Below are 13579 nucleotides of genomic sequence, written 5' to 3'. Positions count from 1 at the left end.
AGTATCACATTTCTTTAATAGGAGAGAACTAAATTGTAGCTAGCTGGAAAGCAGCCCTGCGGTATTGCATTCTACAGACAGGTAGTTGTGCAATGTTTGATTCATTATCATTTCATGATGCAGAGACCTGTTCAGAGCATATCCATTGTCTCTACAGATAGAAAGGGGGGGGACAACAACAGATTAAAACATTTTACTAGAAAGAAATTCAATTTGTTGGAAATAATAAGTAAAACCATTGAAAGTGATTTTAGGCGCCATTTTCAGCTTGTTTGCCATTCCCTTTTCTTGACAAATCTATAGAATATTTGAAGAAATTGATCATTCGGTGGGAATACATGATTCAGAGTTTCGGTAAATAGCAACAGATATAAGAAATAATCATTTACAATTTCTTAGTTCTTGTCATTATACTTTTACTGAATCACGAACTATAGAGTTGAGTTTGGGTTGGAAAACATCGAAGCGAAGGGAGGGAGAGAATTTCTTGCTTTCTACAAATGTTGAATTGCAATAATTTAGAAATAACATCGCAAGAACTGAGTAAACATCAAGACCATCAAGACAAAATCCTATAGAATTCTGAATTCATGAATATCTTTCAAGAATTTGTTTATTTGGTAAAAAAAAAAAATAAATGTACAAACGATCTTGGTTATTATTCATTCATCATTTCAACAAACTAACAACTGCCGAGTTAGTGCGAGAACCTCTTTGATGGAGAGCACCACTCAGTATTAGAATATTTTGTCACTGTTGCCTAGAGAACCAAATAAAGGTAATAAAGGTCTTAATAAGTATAAATCTTGGCCTTCGGGACAAGATCAAAGTGTAGTATCTGTTCCGGCAGATACTGCACTTAAGATAATTTGTACCAGTCAATATAGGGGAAACCCTCTATACTGGGACAATTATTATTTTTGGTAACCAGAGTGACCCCTTTTAGGGGAGCTGGTTTTTACCTCACATTAAAAACGGCCTTGTGCCTAATTTGCTCAGTGGGGGAGCAAATAAATACCATCTGTTCCGGCAGATGCTGCAAGCTATGACTAGCTATGACTAGCAAAGACCAGATGTGGGGGCAACCCCACATGCTTGACCTTTAACCAGCTCCCATTTCCCACCTCTCGGGAGCTGGTCCCCTTTTTCCCTTCCCCTCCCTTCACTCCTCACATTAAAAATCGGCCTTGTGCCTAATTTGCTCGGTGGGGGAGCAAATAAATACCATCTGTTCCGGCAGATACTACTAGCTATGACTAGCAAAGACCAGATGTGGGGGCAACCCCACATGCCTGACCATTAACCAGCTCCCATTTCCCACCTCTCGGGAGCTGGTCCCCTTTTTCCCTTCCCCCTCCCTTCACTCCTCACATTAAAAATCGGCCTTGTGCCTAATTTGCTCGGTGGGGGAGCAAATAAATACCATCTGTTCCGGCAGATACTGCACTTAAGATAATTTGTACCAGTCAATGGAGGGGAAACCCTCTATACTGGGACAATTATTATTTTTGGTAACCAGAGTGACCCCTTTTAGGGGAGCTGGTTTTTACCTCACATTAAAAACGGCCTTGTGCCTAATTTGCTCAGTGGGGGAGCAAATAAATACCATCTGTTCCGGCAGATGCTGCACTTAAGATAATTTGTACCAGTCAATGGAGGGGAAACCCTCTATACTGGGACAATTATTATTTTTGGTAACCAGAGTGCCCCCTTTTTGCCTACTTTTAGGGGAGCTGGTTTTTACCTCACATTAAAAACGGCCTTGTGCCTAATTTGCTCAGTGGGGGAGCAAATAAATACCATCTGTTCCGGCAGATGCTGCACTTAAGATAATTTGTACCAGTCAATGGAGGGGAAACCCTCTATACTGGGATAATTATTATTTTTGGTAACCAGAGTGCCCCCTTTTTGCCTACTTTTAGGGGAGCTGGTTTTTACCTCACATTAAAAACGGCCTTGTGCCTAATTTGCTCAGTGGGGGAGCAAATAAATACCATCTGTTCCGGCAGATGCTGCACTTAAGATAATTTGTACCAGTCAATGGAGGGGAAACCCTCTATACTGGGACAATTATTATTTTTGGTAACCAGAGTGCCCCCTTTTTGCCTACTTTAAGGGGAGCTGGTTTTTACCTCACATTAAAAACGGCCTTGTGCCTAATTTGCTCAGTGGGGGAGCAAATAAACACCATCTGTTCCGGCAGATGCTGCAAGCTATGACTAGCTATGACTAGCAAAGACCAGATGTGGGGCAACCCCACATGCCTGACCATTAACCAGCCCCCATTTCCCACCTCTCGGGAGCTGGTCCCCTTTTTCCCTTCCCCCTCCCTTCACTCCTCACATTAAAAATCGGCCTTGTGCCTAATTTGCTCGGTGGGGGAGCAAATAAATACCATCTGTTCCGGCAGATGCTGCAAGCTATGACTAGCTATGACTAGCAAAGACCAGATGTGGGGGCAACCCCACATGCCTGACCATTAACCAGCCCCCATTTCCCACCTCTCGGGAGCTGGTCCCCTTTTTCCCTTCCCCCTCCCTTCACTCCTCACATTAAAAATCGGCCTTGTGCCTAATTTGCTCGGTGGGGGAGCAAATAAATACCATCTTCCGGCAGATACGGCAAGCTATGACTAGCTATGACTAGCAAAGACCGGATGTGGGGCCAACCCCACATGCCTGACCTTTAACCAGCTCCCATTTACCACCTCTCGGAAGCTGGTCCCATTTTTCCCTTCCCCCTCCCTTCACTACTCACATTAAAAATCGGCCTTGTGCCTAATTTGCTCGGTGGGGGAGCAAATAAATACCATCTGTTCCGGCAGATACTGCAAGCTATGACTAGCTATGACTAGCAAAGACCAGATGTGGGGGCGGCCCCACATGTCTGACCTTTAACCAGCTCCCATTTCCCACCTCTCGGGAGCTGGTCCCCTTTTCCCCTTCCCCCTCCCTTCACTCCTCACATTAAAAATCGGCCTTGTGCCTAATTTGCTCGGTGGGGGAGCAAATAAATACCATCTGTTCCGGCAGATACTGCAAGCAAAGACCATATGTGGGGCAACTCCACATATAAGACCTTGGTCAATGTAGGGGCAACCCTTCATACCAATTGTCACTATCCAGCTCCCCTACTCCCCGGGGAGTTGGTCCCCATTTCCCCTTCACTCCTCACTTTAAAAATCGGCCTTGTGCCTAATTTGCTCGGTGGGGGAGCAAATAAATACCATCTGTTCCGGCAGATACTGCAGGCAAAGACCATATGTGGGGGCTACCCCGCATATAAGACCTTGGTTAATGTAGGGGCAACCCTTCATACCAATTGTCACTATCCAGCTCCCCTACTCCCCGGGGAGTTGGTCCCCATTTCCCCTTCACTCCTCACATTAAAAATCGGCCTTGTGCCTAATTTGCTCGGTGGGGGAGCAAATAAATACCATCTGTTCTCCAGATGCTGCACTTCAAGTTCTTGTTCTCCGTCAGTGGAGGAGAAATCCTTCACGACTGAGACAATTTTTATTTTTGTTCCTTTCCTTCACGTTAAAAAACGACCCTGGTGTCTAACTCTGTCCCGTGGGGAGGCATTGTAAATAGGAACTATTAAGACCTATTTGCCAGCACAAAAAATTAGTAGTGATATTCGTTCATATCAGAAATAATTGCCTTTTTATACACAAATACCAAAAATTCTACATACCTTTCATCATGACAGAGTTTTCAATCATTTCAAATGGATACATATTGGAATCATGCCCAAGCTGAGACTGAATTCATCATTTCAACAAACTAACAACTGCCGAGTTAGTGCGAGGACCTCTTTGATGGAGAGCACCACTCAGTATTAGAATATTTTTGTCATTATGCCCTAAAGAACCAAATGAAGACTTACCTTTAAAAAGTTGATTTGTAAATGTATTCAGGTATGATATAAACGAATATCACAGTTAAATTTGTTGCCGGCAAGTAATATTTATGACATTAAGACCTTCATATTCCCATGTTTTATCTAATACTTTAAAATGGCCGCTATTTTTTCCTGGTTACATAAGACATTTGAGGCATGCTCCAAGCAATACAAAACACCCCCTTCCCATGTTTCATATGCCTCCTCACATTGACGTAGTTCATAATACACTGTAGAGAACCTTTTGCTGATTTTATAAAATTATTTTTATATAATAGCGTCAATTACAATTTAAAATTCAAAAATCATGTAAAATAGTTTAATTGTCCTCTAAGCAGTAATAATTCGAACACACTTCTGTTATAGCAAAAAACATACTATCGATTTTACATGCCGGACGTTTCTGCTTGTGCAATAACAAAACTTCTCAAATGCACTTGTGATATTAGGCTGTATAAGGCGTTAATTTCAGTTGAAATCGCGTATTCCTTCTATCATTGGATTTTTTTTCAATTATAGATCCTTATCAAAGACATTCAGATAAAAAAACCTATCTGAGAACACTGCCAAACACAAAGTACATTTGTTACTGCATGTCTTCTAACATGACTGGCTCAGTTTCACTTCCACATGTCGCCAAACTGCATACGCATGCCTGATAGACTCATCATTTGATCAATAGAGTTAACACTGTCGGTTTAGGAATGACAAAAGTTTCCTAAGTTAATCAGTTGAAAAAATAAAACTTAAATATCTACAATATAATCGGATTATTTTAGACAATTTTCTCGGATGAGCAAGACGCCCTAAATATTTGAATACCTTAACATGGCGAAGACATCTTTAAGTGGTTTTGAATGTATTTGCTAAACATATCGGCTGATAATGGATTTTGGACAGCTTGAAGCAAGGATCTTAAATAAAGACAATGTTTCCAAATAGCATGACATGGAATTCGCATCTTCAACGATTTTCAAACTCTGAGCTCATGAAAAAAAAAAAATAAATAAAAATTTATATATATATATATATATATATATATTTGGCTTCCTCTCCCCTTGTTCTACATCCTGGTGATTGCTGGAAGGAATACGCAGGAAAAGTATTGATTTAGAACAAAGTAAATGCTATTATATAGATGAGTTTTATAGAGGGCGGGTGGAGATCCGACATCATCGCATAACGGCATATGTTTCTAGGGAAAGAAAAATAGGTTAAAAGAAAAAAATAAATAAAAAACATGCAATTATAATTATAGGATATATATATATATATATACATATATATATGATTGTTTATTTATTTATTTTTTTATAAGCGATACTGTGGTGTTATTTTATTTATTTATTTTCACTCCCTGAGTGCTTTAAAGGGAGAGGTTATCTGCCCTTTGATTATATTCTAGTCCCCCCCCCGATTTTTGGGATGTATTATTTGTAATTAATTTATTATTTAAATATTTATTTATTTAAACAATTTCTACGTGCATGCATATATATATATAATTATAAAACTCAAATGGCCTTGTAATGGGTGTTATAACCTCACATCCGGTTTACGACTTCCGGTTGCGCATGCGTACATAATTGTTAATATTTTCTGCTTTTTTTACATCGTTCATTTCTGTATTACGTTTAAGTTATTTTAACGCAATTTCTTAAAAAAAAACACTCACACATTTTCTTCTACACTACCAACTTAGAACTACACGCCTGTGGAACTCTGTTCCGTCTGCCTGCTTCCCACCGGACTACAACTTGGATGTCTTCAAGTCCAACGTTAACAAATTCCTATTGAACCGCCCCCTTAAGTAAATACTTCATCAAATCTCCACACTAACGTAATGTACTTGCAATAACCCTTATCCCTGAGTGGCTTCCGGGCCTTGATAAGTGGTGATCACTGTGTAAAAAAAAAAAAAAAAAAAAATACCCCCGAAAATGTTTTTTTTTTTTTTAATTTGCGTTACAAATAAATAATCAACGTGACAATAAAACGTATTGTTTTACTGTGTACGTTTCCAGCGTCCCAATTGAGTTTTTTTTTGCGTTTAAATATATCCAAATGAACAATTGTTAATACTTTCTGCTTTTTTTACATCGTTCATTTCCGCATTGTCTTAATTAGTTTTATTGACCTTATTATTAACATATAAATTAAATATTTGACCCAATGGGTCATGAATGTTTGTTTAAAATAAATGAAAAAAAGTTACATTTTATTTTCATTTTCTATTTAAAGAACCATTCTTAACATGGGGAGAATGTTTTTAACTATTCTGTACTTTCAACTAACAATTTCATTAAAAAAAGATATATCAAAATTTGAATCTAACTTTAAGTATTATGGTATCTGTTCAGTGCACATTTACCTATAAGTATGGCAAACCACTTACAATTCAATGGCTGTAAAATTTTTTTTTTCAAAAATAAACAATTATAAACAGAACGACTCATAGAAATCTATATTCTTATTTCATTTTAATATACTTTCACCAAAATGTTTCTGTTATGTCACAAAAAACTATTTCCTATATATATATATATATATATATATATAAGTGAGAATGTGTGTGTGTGTGTGTGAGAGAGGACAATTATCAACCTATATACTCAACAAATTTTTCATCTGCCTATTTGAAATTTGGTATATAGAGTATTCAGACATGTGGAAAACTCTTTAATTGGTTTTCATATAGAAAGAAAGGGCTGCTACGGGGTCAAAACTGAGAAATTGGTACTTGGCGGTCATCAAAATTTTTTCTGTTTGCCAACTGTTTCACGGCTGCACATATACAATCGTGGAATAGTACAGCTTTCTTATGTTAAGTATAAGTTTGTTCGAAAACACTTTTTAAAGAACGTGTCAAGCTCGCCTAATGGTTATTGTACTTGACTCGCTCAGCTCGAGTATTTTTCTTTTACTTACAAGAAGTGAACTGTTTAGAAAAAACATAATACTTGTATGCACATGTCCAAGTTTCTTTACATTTTTTTATAGAAATTTAATGTTACGTTTAATACCAGGTGACGCCAGGTACATATAGTATATATATATATATATATATATATATATATATATATATATATATATATATATATATATATAAATAGTCCGTCAATGAATCGGGAAGATTGTTAAAATTAATTAGTTATTGAAAAAATAGATTTTAACAACTTTATCGTACATAAATGGAATCTACATTCTTTCCCATGCTTTTTAAATGAAGGAGCAGTGAGAGGTAGCATTGTGGGAAGGAGGGTAAACCTTACCTTCAGACGTCAGCTATCCTGGAGCTGTGGACCGGTGAACATCAGGTATTGGCCGGAGGAAAACCTGTGTTTGTTTCATGAGAAGCTCTTGCATGTTCAGAAAGTAACTGTATGGTACGCTATGTCTGCAAGAGGCATTATTGGTCCATTCTTTTTTTCTTTTTTTTATAAAAATGAGGTTGATAGTAAAAGCTCAGTGTTATGTGGAACTGATAAATAATTTTTCACTTCCCAACCGTTTTGCAGTGGATAAACACTTTTCTAACGAGATAGAGCTGCAAGTTGCACAGTAAGAATTTCCATCGATGACCTTAATGCTTTATTTCCACGTCATGTCACTTCTTGCAACAGAAATATCCCTTGGCCTCCTCGTTCAGCCAAATTGAGTGCTTATGACTATTTTTTATGGGGCTATTTTAAAACGAAAGTGTTCAAAAATGACCCACCTAGAACAGTTCCGGCTCTAAAAGAACGCATTGCAGGCGAAATTGAGGCAATACTGGTAAAGATGCTGCAAGAAGTCATGGAGAACTTCTACATCCGAATCCATGCAACTAATGGTACCCATTTGAAAGGAGTGATTTTTTAAAAATAGCATTGCTTTTTCATTTAAATGTGAATGCTAAAAAATGTAGATTCCATTCATGTATAATAAAGTTGTTAAAATGTATTTTTCCAATAACTAAATTTTTACAATCTTCCCGATTCATTGGCGAACCCTGTATATATATATATATATATATAAAAATTTTGATTAAAAATATCAAAATTCCGGTAATGTTCATATACCAATAAAATCAAAGTCAATATTAATAAATAAAATGAGGCGAAGAGAGGTGAATCCACTGCTTGATCCCTTAAAGATGAAATTATGAATATATTTCATATATATATATAACAAATATATTTTGGTGTCTGAAGATTAGCTGTTTTTGGAATATATTTAAATAATATCTAAATTTCTCCAAATGGGTTATGAAACAATTGTAACACAAAGAAATACACCGTATGATTTTTTTTTTTTACAAAGGGATCACCACTTATCAAGGCCCGGAAGCCATTCGAGGATAAGGGTTAATGAGTATACATTAGTCAATGTGATTATAGCGTTTTTAACATAGGTATTAGGATTTTTGTAAGTTAGATTATATAGGGATACGGTTCATCAAGAACTTGTTTACGTTGGACTTGAAGACAATCAGATTGTAGTCACCTGGGAAGCAGGCCAAATAATGTTCTTATTTTATATTTTGTTGTATATATATATATATATATATATATATATATATATATATATATATATATATATATATATTATATTGCAATATCACAGAAGATCGTGGCATTATTTAAAAAATCCAATATTAATTGAGAGTTCCAACAAACACTAGGGAGAAAAAAGAAAATTAAAATGTGTTAGTAGGTTAACATTCGAGGCAGGTGAGGAGAGTGATGAAGTGATGGATTCAGGTAAACAGAAGAAAAACTAACAATAAAGTTTAGGAAAACAAAGTTATGGAAATTGTTTAAAAAAAATAAAAAAATAAAAATAGGAATATTTTTTAAACTTTAGATAAACATTACACCAAATGAGAAGGAATTGTTGATGTATAATTCATCATCATCATCGGTTAAACATTTACTTTACATGCTGACATGTGTTGAACGGCTTTCAGAAATCTATATATTAATACGATAGCGTGTGTGTTATTCATTTTGTGTGTCACACTTACATCCGAGTGACTGTCGTTTAATCGTTATAACCTTTCATTTCTTGTAAGAAATAATTTTACCCAAAATTCTTCATAAGTTTTTGTCTCGGTTATAGATGATAGCATTCCAGTCATCTACTTCTTTTATAAATAATTTTATCAAGAATTCTTCATAAGTTTTGGCTTCGATTTCGAGAACTCAAATTATATATATATATATATGTGTATATCATATATCATAAGTTTTGGTTTTGGTTTCGATTCAAGCTGATGCACCCAAGTCATACAAATATATTTTTTTAATTTTTGAAATCGCAACTTTATAATATATAAAAAAAATCGATAGAACATTAACTCTATAATAATATATACGAAATCTGCAAGAATTAAAATATCATATTTAAACGTACTTTACAACCAAGCTTCGCTGGCGTCCTTGCTAGCTTAGATAAATACTTATGCAGTTTTAACAAAAAAGCTACAATAATATCAGAGCATCTCCATTACAGATTGCCAATATCAATATATTACATATGAATGAGCCCCTGTGGAATTTCCACAGGTCCTGCTAGTTGTTATGTAATTTGACACCTGAATTTCTAGTGCGTTGGCTGTGGTTTTTTCTAGGAAGGTAACCCTTGACCTCCCCCCATCCCGCATCGCTTTAATCATGTCATCTGTACTGGGTCTATTTCTAATTGCCACCAGATTATCCTGACATGTACTTAATGTAACCCTCGCTAAAATACATACTAGTTAACATAATCTATTTACTTGCATAGGATCCCAATATGTAACGTCAGGACTTTGACAAGTTTGACTATTAAACTGGTTATGTTCAGCCTCTTTTTTTTTCTTTTTTTTTTTTGTAGCCAACAACAAGTATATAATAATATTTCAAACAAGTTTAATAGGATCTCTATCATAAAAGTGAACAATAATAACCAACAGGACTCGTGGAAATTCCACGGAATAAGAAACATGTTTAATCAATAAATATTTGGATAAAGCTGATATATTTCTGGATAGCTCAAAAATAGTTTGGGGATAGAAAAACTAATAACATGTAGCAAATATGAGTTTATTAACATTTCTATGAAAAAAGTGTCCACTGTATTTTAAATGTAGAATGACCCAAACGAGATAAATTAATAAGTATTAATAAACAGAAAGTAATATTGTGCTACACAGTTCAATACAAATAATAAAATCACGTTGTAAAAAACAATCTTTAATTTACTCTTTTAGTCCAGCACTTCTTGGCCGACAATATTCTTTTTATTTTTTTATTTTTTTTTTTAATATTCCCTTTTTTTATGTAACGTTTTGCTGGCATCTTTCTTTGGTAAAAACTGCTGTACGTCCAAATTACTACGAGTTCATTTTGGAAAACGAACCTATATCAAAGGGAGGTCAGTCATTAATATCAGGTGCTGTCAGATTGGCCGTTTTTAAGCCAAATTTCGTGAATTTGACTTTTTTAAAAAAGCAATTTGGCCTTTTTTCAAAGCGTAACGTATGGACTAAGGAAGGAAGAAGCAGAGTATTATATAGATAGAAATATTATGAACAGAAAGGTAACGCCAATATAAAACTGCACGCAACTTTACCATGAAGCCATACGGATGGTAATGTGTAGCTCATTCTGAATTGACAGTTTGTTATGAGGATCTAATGGCTACTCAAGTTAAAAGAGCCATTTATTAAATGAGTTAATTCAAATTAAAGCTTAAAATGAAAAAGCTTTTTCTTTCGTATTTTTTTTTTTTTTGCAATTAAGTTTTATTAAATGTCTAATGATTATAAATATGTGGATGGGAGAAAAAGAAAAGGAGTGAAAGGGAAGAACATTGGTTCATCGTTTCCATAATTTGATAACATTAAATAAATTGCCTAATAATTTAGAAGATCTAAAGAAAGGAGTAAAGGAAAAAGGAGTATGAAAAAAAAAAAAAGAAACGAATTAAATAAGAAAAAAAAGAAAAGGAACAGGAAAAAGAAGAAAAGGAAAGGGAAAAAGAAGAAAAGGAACAGGAAAAAGAAAAGGAAAGGGAAAAAGAAGAAAAGGAAAGGGAAAAAGAAGAAAAGGAACAGGAAAAAGAAGAAAAGACCGAACAAAAAAAGGAAAAGAGGGAGAAATAAAGGAAAGGAAGAAGAAAAAAGGAAGGAAGAAGAGAAAAAGGAAGGAGGAAGAGAAAAAGGAAGGAGGAAGAGAAAAAGGAAGGAGGAAGAGAAAAAGGAAGGAGGAAGAGAAAAAGGAAGGAGGAAGAAAAAAGGAAAGGAGGAAGAAAAAAGGAAGGAGGAAGAAAAAGGAAGGAGGAAGAAAAAGGAAGGAGGAAGAAAAAAGGAAAGGAGGACGAAAAAAGGAAAGGAGGAAGAAAAAAGGAAAGGAGGACGAAAAAAGGAAAGGAGGAAGAAAAAAGGAAAGGAGGAAGAAAAAAGGAAAGGACAAAGAAAAAAGGAAAGGACAAAGAAAAAAGGAAAGGACAAAGAAAAAAGGAAAGGACAAAGAAAAAAGGAAGGAGGAAGAAAAAAGGAAAGGACAAAGAAAAAAGGAAGGAGGAAGAAAAAGGAAGGAGAAAGAAAAAGGAAGGAGGAAGAAAAAAAGGAAGGAGGAAGAAAAAAGGAAGGAGGAAGAAAAAAAGGAAGGAGGAAGAAAAAAAGGAAGGAGGAAGAAAAAAAGGAAGGAGGAAGCAAAAAAGGAAGGAGGAAGAAAAAAAGGAAGGAGGAAGCAAAAAGGAAGGAGGAAGAAAAAAAGGAAGGAGGAAGAAAAAAAGGAAGGAGGAAGAAAAAAAAGGAAGGAGAAAGCAAAAAGGAAGGAGGAAGAAAAAAAGGAAGGAGGAAGAAAAAAAGGAAGGAGGAAGCAAAAAGGAAGGAGGAAGAAAAAAAGGAAGGAGGAAGAAAAAAAGGAAAGGAGGAAGCAAAAAGGAAAGGAGGAAGAAAAAAAGGAAGGAGGAAGAAAAAGGAAGGAGGAAGAAAAAAAGGAAGGAGGAAGGAAAAGGGAAAGGAGGAAGAAAAAAGAAAGGATGAAGAAAAAAGGAAAAGAATAAGACAGAATGAAAGGAGCAAGGAAAAAATTGGTAAGAAAAACATATGGACGGAAAAAACGAAATGGGTATGAAAAAAGGAGCACAGGGGAAAAAAGAAAACAAGCACGGAAAAAGAACTAACTTATAATCTCCAACCCACTGTTGAAGATATACATGAAATAAAGTAATGTATAAATCGTAAACTTTTTCAGACATTTCCGAGACTGACTTCTTATCTCCCATCCTACTGTTAAAAATATACATTAAATAATGTCCAAAACGTAAATGGTTGCAGCCATTTCTGGAACTGACTCTAATTTCCCACCCCAATGTTAAAAATATACATTAAATAAAGTAATGTGTAATGCGTAAACGGTTTCACCCATTCCGGGACTGATTTAATATCCCCCTACCCCACTGTTAAAAATATACATGAAATAAAGTAATGTTTAAATCGTAAACGGTTTGAGTAATTACCGGGACTGACTTCATATCCCGTAACCCACTGCTTAAAATATACTTGAAATAAAGTAATGTTTAAATCATGAACTGTTTCAGCAACTTTTCGAAAGTAATACATAAAAACATTAACACGTTTAGGAATTAAGCAACCATTGCTTCAACATGAATTTCTGAGTGTAGTATCAGTTTCAGCATTCCACTGACTTAAATCCCCCTTTTTTGGTTTTGGTTAATGGAGGAGAAATCCTTCATTACTGATACAATTCTTATTTTTGTTATTGACCAGAGTGCCCCTTTTGGGGAGCTGGTTCCCCCTAAATTTTTAACCGACCTCATGTCCAATTCCGCCCGTGTGGGGAGGCAAGCAAAAAAAAAAAAAAAAAAAAAAAACAGAACGGACATTTTCCAGGGCATTTTATAATTAATCAGAAGTGACATTTCCAGGGCATTTTGTAATTAAATCATAAATAACTTTTTCCAGATACTTTTTTAATATTAAAACTTTGTTACATTAAACATAGTACCTATTCACAATGCCTTCCCACGGGACAGATTTAGACACCAGGGTCGTTTTTTAACGTGGAGAAAAAAATTGTCTTAGTCATAAAGGATTTCTTTTCCACTGAAAGAGAAGAAATTGAAATGTAGCACCTGAAGAACAGATACTTCACTTTGATCTTAGCCAAAAGGCCAAGAAAAATAAATCATTTTTATTAGCTTTGCCTCAACAGCGACACCATTTTTTTATATGACAAATTCCACTTTTTGGAATATTCCACTTTCCTTTTCAGGGATGCACAGCATGATAATGGGCGGAGCGATAAGCATAATAATATGATTGATTCTAATTTCTAGTAAAAGGAAAATCTATAGATCACCCTCTCACGAACGTGTATTTACGTTTGCAAAAATATACGTACATTTTAGAGGTGTTTTTACGGTAATCAGCACAATGCAACTATTTTATGGTTAAATATTAAGAAATTTATAAAGAATCCGGAATCAGAATCCGTAATTGTATCAGGATCGGGAAAAATATTGGAATCGTCACATCACTACTTAAAACATGATTTAGTACAAGGTGGAACTATAAAAGTTTCACCCCAAAGAAAATAATACCACAGTTTTATTTTTACATTTTTATTTAAAAAAAAAAAAATCAATTCAAGTAAATTGATTATGTAGTAGAGCTGACATCTAT

At 35.1% G+C, this 13579-nt stretch overlaps 1 pseudogene; it reads right to left on the bottom strand.

Annotated features, from left to right (window-relative positions):
- Nucleotides 1–12939: 12939 nt before the first annotated feature.
- LOC145280557 (U2 spliceosomal RNA) lies at nucleotides 12940–13081 on the bottom strand (annotated as a pseudogene).
- Nucleotides 13082–13579: the final 498 nt, after the last annotated feature.

The sequence above is a fragment of the Euprymna scolopes genome, chromosome 7 (assembly GCF_053919585.1).
Source record: "Euprymna scolopes isolate OS-2025 chromosome 7, ASM5391958v1, whole genome shotgun sequence".
In the NCBI taxonomy this organism is placed as follows: domain Eukaryota; kingdom Metazoa; phylum Mollusca; class Cephalopoda; order Sepiida; family Sepiolidae; genus Euprymna; species Euprymna scolopes.
This window is presented reverse-complemented; position numbering and strand designations above follow the sequence as displayed.